Raw genomic sequence first — 13,426 nt, 5'->3', positions numbered from 1 at the left:
GTGTTTCCCATCTCTCTTGCTGCCTTGCTGCTCAAAGAGATTTTGCTTCCTTCCACCACCAGTGTCTGTATCCCTGCAGCCTGGCTTTCTCCCCATGTGATATCCCAAACAGACAGAAGGATCGGCCCAGCCACTTCGCTAGAATCCTTCAACTTGCACTTTTTCTATCTTTCCATCCTGATTGTATTAGGACCTCAGTGCCCCAGTGGTTTCCCAGGACCACTTTTGTTTGCCCCTAGCTGTCTCCACATCCTATGAAGAAAGTCCAAGCCCTTACTCACATTTAAGGATTTCCTTATGCAGCAATGCCCTATGCATAACATAATGTTTACGTGCTGCAGCTAAACATAACTATCCACTTAAGCAAGGGCCATATCCCAAGAGATATTTAGATACCAAACTGTTGCCTGTTTATTTGGTGCCTGAATATCTCAAAAAAAACCCACATACCCCTAACTACTAGGGTACAGATATTAAGCTACGCAGCTAGCACTCCTACTGATTTCACTAGGAGCTCTATACAGTAAAGCCTTCCCTCCTCTACTGGCACATTTTATATTTCTCTCCTAGGGAGCTCAATCGAAAATGTCAGTCATCCCCTGCTACAGAAAAACTTTGACACTCTAGATTTCGAGAATGCACAGAGAGAGTCTATAATTATTTATTCATTTATGTTTCTTTTATTTTTAATCCTTTGATTTCTGAGAATCACCAGCTAGATTTCCTGGCACAATAATTATAAATACTTCATGATAGTGTATGGATGTAAAAATTCTATTTGAAGTTTTGATGAGAGTCTGTGATGAAATGTTGGCACATTGTTTTTACTCATCTGGGGACTTCGATGCCACAGTAATTTTCAGAGGATAAAACTTCAGCATTTACACATTACTTCTCACATTCCTCATTACTTATCATTCACTTTCTCCGCTTGGAGTGCCACCTCCCTGCAGAAAATTCCACTACTGATGGTTTTAATGTGGCATATGCGCTTAAAAACTGGAAGGAAATAGGTTCAGCATACAGCAATTAACTCTATGCTGTAAATCCTGAAATTCAAAGTTACAAGAGACTCAGGTTTTAGTCATGAGCTCACTTACACAGCTGAGAAATATCACCTATCGCAGAGCAAGATCATGCTTAGCAGATACAGCACAGGAAGAAAGCAGCAGAGATCAGATGGGCAAGGACAGCATGGTCAGAAACTGAGCCAATTCTGTCTCTACTGGTCTGCACATACAGCTTAAGCTGAACCAGAGAGATGACTTCCCTATAAACCAGGAAATCCGTTTACTGACTTATACACATAGTTGCCCATCTTCTTTTACAAGCAGCCTTTTGATAGGATGCTGTTGAAGCCTTGAGATGAACTGAAAAGTTGAAATGCAGCCCCTATGTGCCTTTTCTTTCCCATACCATGCCAACACCCATTCATCAGGCCACTAAGCAATCTTTGCAGATCATACAAGCAAATGGCTTGAAGTAGGTAATCTGAAGTATCAGGAAAATGGGCTTCTGAAGTAGTAATATCAAAAGCATTGGCAGCAACGAACTGTAGTAAAAGGAAATGTTATCTTAAATAAGCACAATGGTGACAGGGAATTCAGGAAAAGAAAAAAACCTCAATTTTATTTCAGCTCCTCAAGCATCACATCAGCAATTCTGAGGCAGAGACTAAAGTGTATCTGTAACTAGCTTTATCTTTCTTCCCACAGTTAGAGCTTTTATTACAATTGTCACCTAAACTTAGAAGTTCATATTTACATTTTACTCAGTGCTTGTGATTTGTTTACAGTGCTGGCATTTTCAATCCAAGTTCCATGAAATATGGAGACAGAAAGAGGTAGTGTACAACCAACTACACAAATTTTCAAGCAGTCCATGTAAGCTCCACGAAAAGGCTACTAAAGTTGCCAGCATTCAAGTAAGTGCTCACAGAAGGAAAGATGACAAGAAACAGCCTTGCTCATCTCATGAATTAATATCTTCTTCTGCTTCTTCCCTGAACTGATCCACCTCAAATGTACTTTTAAGGTTTAACTCAAGAAAACATATCTGTCACTTTTAAACTAAAATAATAAAAACAGTTCCCTCTTTCAAGTCTTCATTAACATGCATTATATCCATTTCCAGCACGGTAGCAGCACTGACATTTTTAGATTTTCATGATTACGAATGTCAAGCTCAGAAAGAAGTAAAAACCACAATGAGTTGATTACTTTTGAAAACATTTTTTAAAAATAAAAGATAAATTCTGATGACAATGGTGATAAAATAGCCAAATTTTGATTGGACTAAGAAGTATTATGCAGAATGGAAAAGCGAAAGCCATATAAAAAGGTCTTTAATACAGCCAGTTGCAATACAGGCTGTGGCTGGTGAATTTCTTATGTGATGATTGCTTTCTGAGTCAGGAAAACTACACATTCAATCCCATATGCATAAAGGATGAGAAAAAGCAGAGGTACATTTCCTTAAAGTACTTGATTCATTGGACCTTTACATAATTCACTGCACTGAAAGTGCAGAGGATATCTAGAGAAGTGTCATTCAAGACATTTTCCATTGCCCCATTTGTAAAAAGGATCTTAAACGGGATTATGTAAATTATGTGAATATGCACACACACTTATGTATGGCCACAAACCTCCGCCATTTCTGAGGCACACGTACTCTTTCATATTTTTTATTTCACGAAGAACACAAAAACATTACTGCCAAGTTTTCAAGTCATCACCACTGCAAATGAGCTTTTTCCATTTGATCATTAATAAAAAAATAGAAATGGTAATGGACTACATGCTACTTCCATCCCTTTAAAAATACCTTTTACTTGATGCATTATGTTTTGATATATCCCAGTCAAATTAAGCAGAGGCTGGCAACTACATATGGCAATCTGATTAATGACATAATATGATTTATGTGCTTCATTTTAGTACATTGGGTTATTCTGATTTTTTTAATATATTGCATAAGATGTGAATGAGCACCACATTAAATTCTGCCTCAGACAAAAATCTCCCATTGAGATTGAAATGACTGAATGCTTTCATTTAATGCGGATTGAATAAGAGGTTGGGTTTAGATTTAGGGTTTTTTTTAAAGCAGCCCAAGTGCTATCTAAGGGAATTTTCAGAAAAGTCGATGCTAGCAAATACTAGACATTTTAAAGACTAAGTAGCTGTTCAAGTGCACATCTCGGTACATGAAACCTACAGAAGATCCAAACCTTTTCAGATTTGGCAGTTCTCTGGGGCTACACCAGTCTGCACCAAAGTCCACTGACATCACTTTACCACAGCTGAGGTTTTGATGCAGGCCCCAGTACATTTTCACATTTGCATGAGCAGCAGAGCCAAAGAACATGCATGCCAGACAAAGATACAATTCCAAATCATTCTGCATCGAGATCAACTATCAAAGACATGGAGACAGAACCATAGTCTCTTTGTATTTCTTTCTTCTTACTGCATGTACTAATAGCACAAGAAAAAACAACATGATCCAGCATTCCTCTCCATCCCTCAAGCACTTTCAGCAACTGCTTATACTACAAACACATAGGAACCTGTCCAGATTGAATGAAATGCTTCTTTATACCATTGACTGGAATGCTGAGGATCAATTGCAAGACATAACTTAGGGTAATGTACCTTTTTTGCCATGTGATCCTGTTCAGAATCTTTTTTTTAAAATTAATACTATTTTTAACAAGTCCACAAAACTGAACGAGACAAAAGTAGTTTTCTAGTCCTTAAAATAGCTCAAATTGCAATATTACCTTGGAGCTTTCTGCTGGCCCTAATACTGCTTCTTCTCATGTCAAACAATGAACAGAAGTAGGCCATTACTGAGAGCTTTGAAAATCCAGCTCACTGACAACTACTTGATTAATCCAGCTTCTTTCCCATTTCAACAGTTTCAGAAATAATATGACAAAGTGAGCTAAAAAGACAGTATAAACACATCACCAAAATATTTCTTGGAATTCTGAAAATTTTCAGCAAGTCACTATAACCAGGGAGTGGAGGGAGACAACAGACTAAAGTGCAACTACAGCATTTAATTTGTATATTTTTTTAATAAATGTTTTAGTCAATTGCAGATATTTATATTTTACAGAAATATGATGCCACAATATCTTGGTATTATCCCTGCAAAAGCTTTTTGTTATATCTCTTTTTCTTGTAGTTTTAGGCAATGTTTAGCCCTATCTGACACTAAAGACAATTCAATTCATTAAGTTTAATTATAAGGCATGGGAGACAGGGATTAGTTTATTGCTTAAGTGTACACAGTAATTATTACTGATGTTAAGAAGGATATTTAATCACTAAGAGGCTCCTATTGCATTATTGCTGGTGGCACTGGCACCAGATTACCAAAATTGTGTCTTCAGGGTTCATCAGCATCACACAGACATACGAGATTTTTTTCATTCTGTTTCTACATTTTTTTACTTTCCATTGCTTTGTGAACCACATTTCATTGGGGAAAATTAGCTAACATCACTATGATGCAAGCAAGTCTCAAAACACAGCAGCTTGTCTCAGGACTTCAAACTACAACAAGTCCAAAGAGGCAACTCACAAAGATACTTTAATGGAAAAAAAAAATCAAAACTGATGTTTTTTTCATTCTTAACAAGCCAATACAGAATTTGTAGTTGTCTTGAAGTTGTCATGTTCAAGCAAGTAGAGATGTTTTTATAAACTCTCTATTAAAACAGAAAACTCTGTCAATCCTGAAAATAGTTGTGTATGTTAATATTCTAATACAAAACAAAGTGCATCATTGTTATATAATCACAAGGGAATAGAAACACAGAATTAAGGGTGAGGTTATTTGCAGAGTATGTTCTCATGGCAGGTAATGCTGCAGCTCACTATTCCTGTAATATATTACAGAAGTAGTTAAACAAGAGTGATACTTTAAGTCAACTGTTCATCATAAACTCATTTGGTTGGTAACAAACTGTCTGAAATGTGTTATACCAAATGATGGTAAGCCATTTTACAGGCAAAAGTACTATACAGCTCTTACAGATAGCTTTCCCTGTGAATAAGAGGTTGCTTAGTTGCTTCATAAAAAAAAAAATAAAAAAATTCCACATTTGGAAAAGGAAAATAACTTGCAACCAAATAGTTTGTAATATTTATGAAACTTTTTTTTTAATAAAAAACCAGTATTTTTAATTTGGATGTACATAAAGAGTTCAATGCTAAATTAATCTTGGTGTCCTTAAGATTCTTTAACCGCTTCTGAAAGCTTTGTTCTGTCTAGATCATTATTAAATGAAAAAAAAAAAAAAAAAAAAAAAATCCTGTTCAATGCAAGCAACTAAGATAGTTCTAAATTATTTCCTTCGTTTTATTTCTATCAATCAGCTTAGCTCTCTAGCTATCTCGGAATATAACCTGCCCCTTTTATGGGAGAACAGAAGCATTCAGAAGCAGAAGACCTAAGGGAAAAGGCCTAAACATCAGGAGACTTGGTCTCATTTCCCTTTCCCTGGGGGCTGAGCACTTGTGTATATTATCTGTTTTTCACTGCAGATTCATCATGTAGTTTCTCAGGAGCCCATGGAATAGCCTAAATCATGCCTCTGCCAGCCACAGGAGGAAACTGGTCTATTCTTACCAGAGAAAGCTAAAATGGAAACCCAGATCAGCTATTCCTGCTTCTGATATCACAAACATTACTTGTAGAGGCAGTAACTGCTCTGAGGGTCCTACTAATATCTTCTTCCCCTCAAAACTAGCTGCAGTTTGCTATGACTCCATCTTGGCTTTGGCAGAGGCCATTAGCATGGTTTTCCCAAAATCTACAATAAGCAAGGATGACAACGCAAAGGCTGTGGCAATTCTTCTACCTACTCTGTGTCTGGCCAGAGCCAGCCCTTCCTCCCTGCACTTTTGCTAAACTTGAACCAATATCAAACCTAAGTGCCTGACTATGAAAATTATATGTCTTTGGCAGGCATCTGGAAATTAAGCAGATATTTTTTATTTAGCCTTATTAAAGATATGCTAAATTGGCAACAAAAATATTACTCTGGGGCAAAGAAAACTAATTGCTCATAAAATGGCTTCTTGCAAATAAATAAAACTTTTTAAAAGAGAAAAAAGAAAACCCAAGATTTTACATGGCAGATTCTTTCTTTCTATGTTTTATGTGAAACTAAGCAAGCCAGTAAAGCTCAACAGGAAGCAGAAATCACACTTCTCAACTGTAGCAAGAAATTCTCTATTGCAGGGAGTTTCTCACAAAGCTTTCCAAGCTTAGGAACCAGCATGTGTACAGTATTCCAGTACTAGCCAGCATGCCTCAAAGACTGCAGAGGTACATTACAAAATTGTGGTTCTCTACATCTGTGTTTTCTACCACAAACAGTATTAATAGAAGAAAACTATTAATAGACAAAAAACTATCTGTGAGAAGAGCAACATCAGTCTATTACTAGTCTACCATTCAAGCAGGGACAAGTAATCTTGGTTTTGATCAAGGTGTGTATTTCCTTCTGTGGACCATAGAACTAGCCTGTAATACTTAAGAATGTTTTTTGGGCACACACACACACACACTTGGCAAGGCAGCCCCACCAGATCACCTCCCAGAGGGCCCTTTTCTAGCCCTCTATGCTCACTCCAAGTCAAGGCTTCAGTATGTGCTAACTGACATTGTAAGGCAAATGCCTGACAACATTGTTTTAAGAACGTCTTTCATTGGATGTGAATTCTACCTGTAACACAGTTCAGGAGGAGGACACAAAGATGCTTTAAAGCTTCACAATGACATGGAAAATAGAAGTTGCATTCTATTAAATATTGCTTGTTTCACTATGCATTAAAAGCAGAGCCACATGACTTTCAGGTGCATATTACCCATAAACGCACTAAAATTCAGGAAATGCACAGTGTCTGAGATTAGGAATCCAGAAGGGGTGATCATCATTTCCTTCATCTGATGTTTTTCATGCCACCAGCCATGGGCTCCACCTCCTAATTACCATGTCAAGCTCATGATGTCTTTCAGACCTGTGGCAGCTACTTTATAGAGAGTTTATCTACATGATACTGGTGCTTAATTACATTTCCTGCCAAAATAATATGTGCTTTATTCCTAGCTTCTTGTTAGTTTTTGCTCCTCAGAAACAAGTATAAACTGTGAATTAGAGTTTTTTGCTATTGTCAAGTTTTCTCACCTTCCATAAGTGGATGAATGAAACAGATCCATTTAACTCATAAAACGGCTTCTATTGGGACAGTAAAATCACCATATCAGTCAATGTGGTGACCTGTAATTCCAGTGCTGAGTTGGATACCCTGGGTGAGGATGACACTCAAAGAAATCAAGAAACTAAGGCATGGGGAGGAAAAATTTTTTCCTAAAGGGGGAAGGAAATTTCAAGTGATTTGATAACCACTTGCAAATGATAAAGTTTTGCACAGGTCCTGGAGACTTGGAAATATACTTGACTAATTATCTTCACTTGCCAGTATTTATAGAGAAAGCATAAAGTACGTGCATGAAGTGTGCAGTTTTTATATAAATGCACATACTTTGTAATAAAAATGCTCTCTTTGTCCCCTGCTTAAGAATAAAGGCGATAGCATCATCCAATCAAAGGAAGAAGCAAGAGCAGTTCAAGGGGAGAATTATTTTTATTGCAAATTTCCAGAGGGAATTAACCAATTTTCTGTATTATGATAGAATCAGCATATTGTAGATTGAACCTGTAGATAATGTCAAAGCAGAAGAGGCGCTTTCAGATTTGTGTGCCTGCTGAATCTCAAACACAAAAGGCTGCCGCACTTCTGTTTGCTCTGCAGTTTTCTCATCAATGTGCACATTATTGGACCTGTGGTTGCAATGAGTACTTCAGCCTGGCTGATGAGAGAAGTGAAAATACCCCTTGGACTTTGTGTGATTCAGTACTTGGCAATGACTGCCCCTTCCATCAGTGCATGTGTGATGGTGAAAGAACAGGAAGGAAATGAGACCATAGCTATATTAAAAGAATTTTTTGAGCATGGGTACATGCCATGCTGTTTAAAATAAAAAAAGTCTTTTATTATTATTGCTATCCTACAATCTAATCCTGAATATGATCACTTCATACAGAAAAGAAGTTGGCAGGGAACTGACATGAAAATAATGGCAATACAGAATAGCAAGGAAAAGCAAGAGAGCTCATAGCTTTCAAATCCTGCTTTCCCACATTCAATTAGCATATACATTTTAACATGTCTCCTGCAATGTTCAGGAAAATGACACAGTGCCCTTCTGGATATATTTTATAGAAAGTGGTGGGTTCAGTGCTAGATATAATGAAAGAAGCATCAAGGATGGTATTTTACTCTTTGAGTTTGAATGAATTTTTAGAAGAGCAGGTGTGAATGAATAGGAAAAAGGATGGTACTGAGCTACTCAAGTAGCAAGCTACCACCTAAATCTAATATACAAGCAAATTTGGTAACACTGCAGAAATGGGAGCCTCCTCGTTTCCTACAAGAGTTCCCCATATTACTTACTGTTCCTCTAGTTTCTTACAGAGCAGATGCAGTAGACCCCTGCAGCTTCTAGTCTTGAGGGTACTAACTAGGACATGTCCAGTTTTGTAGAGCTAAAAATAGTATGTTGCATTTTACATCCAGGAGGCTTAAGAAAAAGGGGGAGGAAAAAAAATCAAGTAGCCCCAGCTTTGGGGTTAAGTACTGCACCAAGACAGATGATACAGCCATCTAGAACCAATTGCACCTTCCTGCTTCAACTCTGGTATGACACACCCTAGGAACACTTTCTTATTTAATCTTCATTGTGGCATGGATCTGCAATGATGCTTGAAAATTTCAGTCATTAATTATCCTGATCATTCAAAATGAAGCTGTGCTTTCAACTTTTAGTTACTATATGTTGCTATTCCTTCATTTGATACCTGATACCATATTTCTCTTGCTTTCAAATAGGTATTGCTGGACTGTGATCAAATTGATCTAGTTTTTCTTTGAAGAAATAGAACACATAAGCAAGTATGTTTATAACCAATAGCTCAATTTTCAGGATCTCATCTATCCTCCTTGCAGTTCTCTTAATTTTCCCAATACTACTTAAGCTATAGACATGAAAATTAAAGATGCATTCCAGCAGTGGTCATAACAGCACCAAAGCACAATAAACATTGTACTCCTATTGTACATTGGTCTTTATATACGTGGGATTCATGTAAGTGTCTTGATTCATAAGCACCGTAGGGCATCCATCATTCAGTAGCCCATTCATCACCCATTGTAGTGCCAAGCTTCTTTCTAGAGACACGATGTTCTAGGACAGAGCCTTCACCCATGCATGTACAGTGAGCATTCTTCACCTTTTCACATGATCATACTGGAATGAACACGGTACAGTTTTTTAATAAGCTGCATGCAGACTGCAATGATTTCAACCTCTTCTTTATTATTTGCTACTCCTTTAGCCTTAATGTCATCTGTAGATTTTTTCAGTAATGTTTTTAGCTGTGTTTGATGAAAATGTCACACAGGCAGAGCCAAGGACCGACCCATCCAAGTCCCTACTAGACACACATGTACAGCTGCAATGATTCTAGATTTGCAATTTCATTCTAGTTTAATATGGACCATATTGATATTGCCTATTTCTGCTTCTTAAGTAAAATGTCATGCAATACTATCTATGTAATACATCTCTTCTGCAAAATGGATATAAGAGTACTTTTCTGCTTCACAGAGATATGAGAGTCTGTACTGAAGCACTGTGATACTGTGACATTATGGCAACAAAGAAATGCAGATATCTGTTTTTAAGCCACGTCCATTCAACTTTCTCACAGGAAAGTAAGAATTGAAAGGTCCTTACTGCTTTAGCATAAGACTTCATTGGTGGGAAAGCAGAGTGAAGAGATTGGTATTTCTGAAAAGTTAGCCCCAGAGGGTTCTGTGGAGAAAGAGTCCTGGAAAGAGAGATTGAGAAGAACTGAAGGTAGGGTTCACTGTTAAAAAAAGCAGGCAAAGACCTTGTTTTGTCAGAGGGAAGTGAGTGCAAACACTGAGGGAGAAATACTAAATAGGTGGAAGGATGAGGCTTAAAAAAGGTGTGAATGAAGCAGACCTGTACTAAGCAGCAATGGAAAATTTTCAGTCTGGAAACAAAACTGTTCTTCCAAGCCTGGAATCTTGGAGTCACACTTTCCAGTATGCCCTAGCTTGCCCAATTGAGGAAAAATAAGCATCAGTTCAAATCCCTTGGTGCTACTGCCTGCTGAAACAAAGCCTTTCTACTGGAACCTTCAGAGAGAATCCTTAACAAAATGCACAGTCTAAAGCTGTATGGATGAGGTTTCAAACGTGCTCAGCACCTCACAGCTCCCTTTGTTCTCAATGGGGAAGCTTTTCTCCATTGTTCTCAGCAAGAGCAGCTATGAGCGCTTTCAAAAGGCTAGTCCATAATCTCAAAACCCCTTCAATTTGCAGGATCAAAAATAACTATTGCAATGCATGGCTTTATGGCCAAAAGGAGTGTAATTCCCACCAATGCTGGGTAAATATTTTTAAATTTATTTATTTTAAGCCTTACTGCCTCTTAAGCAAAGTAATAAGATTCTCTCTACCTATGTTAATGTGCAGTTTTAGTAACCAGAAATAAATTGCAATAAATAAAAGGAACACAGTACACACTGTAATAAAAAAAAATTAAAAAAAGATTTAAAAACATTTTTTCTGCAATGCAGTGCATAAGCTTGCAGAATTCCTTTAAGCATGGCAGTTGTTCACCAAAAGCAGTGCTCACCATGAAAAGACAGGTACACTTCTAACATTGAGGGAACTGTGCAGTGTCCCGTACCTGTAACAAAGACACACCAGAATGTTCTTGCAGTCTCCCTGATCCGTAGGGTCATGAAGTCATGCAGCAGGCTAGCAGTAAAACTGGAAAGAAAATGCAGGCCCTTCTGTGCTCCCATTAATGCTCTGTCCAATAATAATAAACAAATCAATAGTGAACAATAATAATGAAATAACATTTTAATACTTAGAAAGCATTATCTCCTTGAAGGGCCAAGAAAGGCAGACACACAGGACTGAAAAGCATCTTAAAAGATTGCCTAGAGCCATCTCCATCCTCTGCAAAAGCATGTCTAGGCTTGTCGTACAATATCTCTGCTGCTTGAGACTCGGCATCATATCCAGGCAGCCCAAGCTCTTACTAGTCTTACTGTTATGAAGTTTCACCTAACATATCTTACCTAAATCATCCTTTCTGCAGTTCAGGCCTATCACTGCTTGTCCTATCAGCGCAGAAGCCTTCTATAAACCTGCAGTTACAGGTCTCCTTGGTTTTCCCCTTTGCAGGAAAATCCTTTCCCTTTAACAGTGGTAGAATATTACTTCTTTACAACGAAACAGAAAAGCCTATCAAATTAAACAGCAGAAGCTACACTAGGTAGGACATTCAAACAGACTACATAGAAACAGGCTGCATGGGGAACAATTTGGCACCTAAGGAAGGCATTAGAGTTGAGTAACCCACAAGGACTGTTCAATTCTCTTAGTCGGCATACGGAGAAGGGCTCAATTGAGCAAGTAACTTTCTCAGAGCACTGTGTTCGTTCTGCCTTTTTAAGTGCCTTGTTCACATAGGTGTTGTGTTGAATATGCTTTGTGTACAGAACCAAGTGCTCAGGGGCCTGATCTCAGCTGGCATTTCTAGTTGTCATTTTAGCAAAAACACAAACTGTAGGTTGATGATTGATCCCAGCTAGAGTCAACTGCTTATCCTTGGACAATCCTGACTGTCTTCAACCAGCTGGAAATACTGTTTAGGTGATGATACACACAATCCCCACACTTATGGATGACTTAAATTCAGACAGAGCCAATATTTACTTAAACTGATTTTCTTTCTACTTGGTTCCCTCTACAAATTCCAATATAGTGAGTTTGGAAGTAATTTTCAATATAAAACTTTCAAGCTAGAAACATTATGCAACAATAAAATTAGGGGTTAGAGGGAAGAGGAGACAATTATTTCAAGAATCCAGTGTATAATATGCAAGGTCTGTGAATAAACATGCTAATCCTTTCCTGCATTTATTTTGCAAAACTTGGCACCAGCCTATGCAAATGCACTGTAATTATTCTTGTACTCTACAAAGAGCTCAAGTGTCAGTATCTGGTGGAAAATACACAGAGCAGGTAGCTGTGATTTTTCTATCTTGACATGTTCCTGTTTGCTAAGGATTTTTTTTAATTGGAAATTTCTCTGGTGTGGGAGAGATGTTTTAATCAGGCATCAATCTACAACTTAAAGACATAAAGTGGGAAAAAATGAATTGTGAAACTAAAATACTTCTACATGATAAATTTCCAACTAGGACCATTCAGGGAGAATTTATGAGGAAAGATTTATATATTTAACTACCTTTTTTTTCAAATTAAGTAATATGTCTTCTGAACATCTTGCTTTTCATTATCACCTAGCAAAATAATCTATGGCATATTGTCTGCACAATGTCTCTTATCTTGTTATGTGAATAAGGAGGGCTATGATTTTAAAGACAGGTTTTAGGTAAGTTTCAAAAAAAAAAAAAAAAAAAGAAAGATTCCTTTCTCTCACAATTAGGTCTGTAAAAGACAGATACATAGATTGTACCATATTGCATAAGACAATCTTGCTTTGGGCAAGAAATCAGTGCTTGACATTCAGAGCTCCTCTTCTATACCCAGCCTGGTTTTTTAAAATCAGTTTGCAAATGGGGTCTTCCAGAGTAATTTATGGCAAGAGGGTCACAGTCAATCCTGGATGTTTTGGAAAATTCCACAGCACCACCCATAACTTCATCAATCATAAAGTGGCATTCAGGATCTGCTGCTCTCTGCACTTGTTCTGCAGTGTCTCTGCTACCGCTAACAAAGTTAGGTTTTTCTGTGACTGGTGAGATATAACTTCACCTTTCCCCCCAGTATTTGGGCTTGAGAAAACTCCTTCACCAACGTGTGTAAAGACAGACGGCCATACAGAGGAAATGGAAAAATCATGTAATTTTGTTTTCCAGCTTAGATACAGCCCAAATGTTTGTTTGACACATGGAATGGCTAGAATATTAAATATACTCCAAGAGCATTTTGGATTCTGGGATGAAACAATCTGATTATAAAAACAAAGGGGCTGTGGAGCTCCTCAGGCTGTGATCCTGATAAGAGAGCTGCTGCTCTAAGGAAGCCAGACTGCTGTCATAAACTGGATTTCATCAATTAAATTTGAGAAACTAATTTGATTTTTCTCTCTCATGCAAGATAAGATCATGGGAGTGACCTGAAGCTGAACAACAATAAAAAAAAAAGTGTAGTCATTCGTTGACAAAAGCCCAGCATAGCTGAGGAAAATGTTGAAGTGCCAGCTTCTAGGG

The sequence above is a fragment of the Balearica regulorum genome, chromosome 4 (genome assembly GCF_011004875.1).
Source record: "Balearica regulorum gibbericeps isolate bBalReg1 chromosome 4, bBalReg1.pri, whole genome shotgun sequence".
In the NCBI taxonomy this organism is placed as follows: Eukaryota; Metazoa; Chordata; class Aves; order Gruiformes; family Gruidae; genus Balearica; species Balearica regulorum.
The sequence above is the reverse complement of the archived record's forward strand: the minus strand, read 5'-3'. Positions refer to the sequence as shown.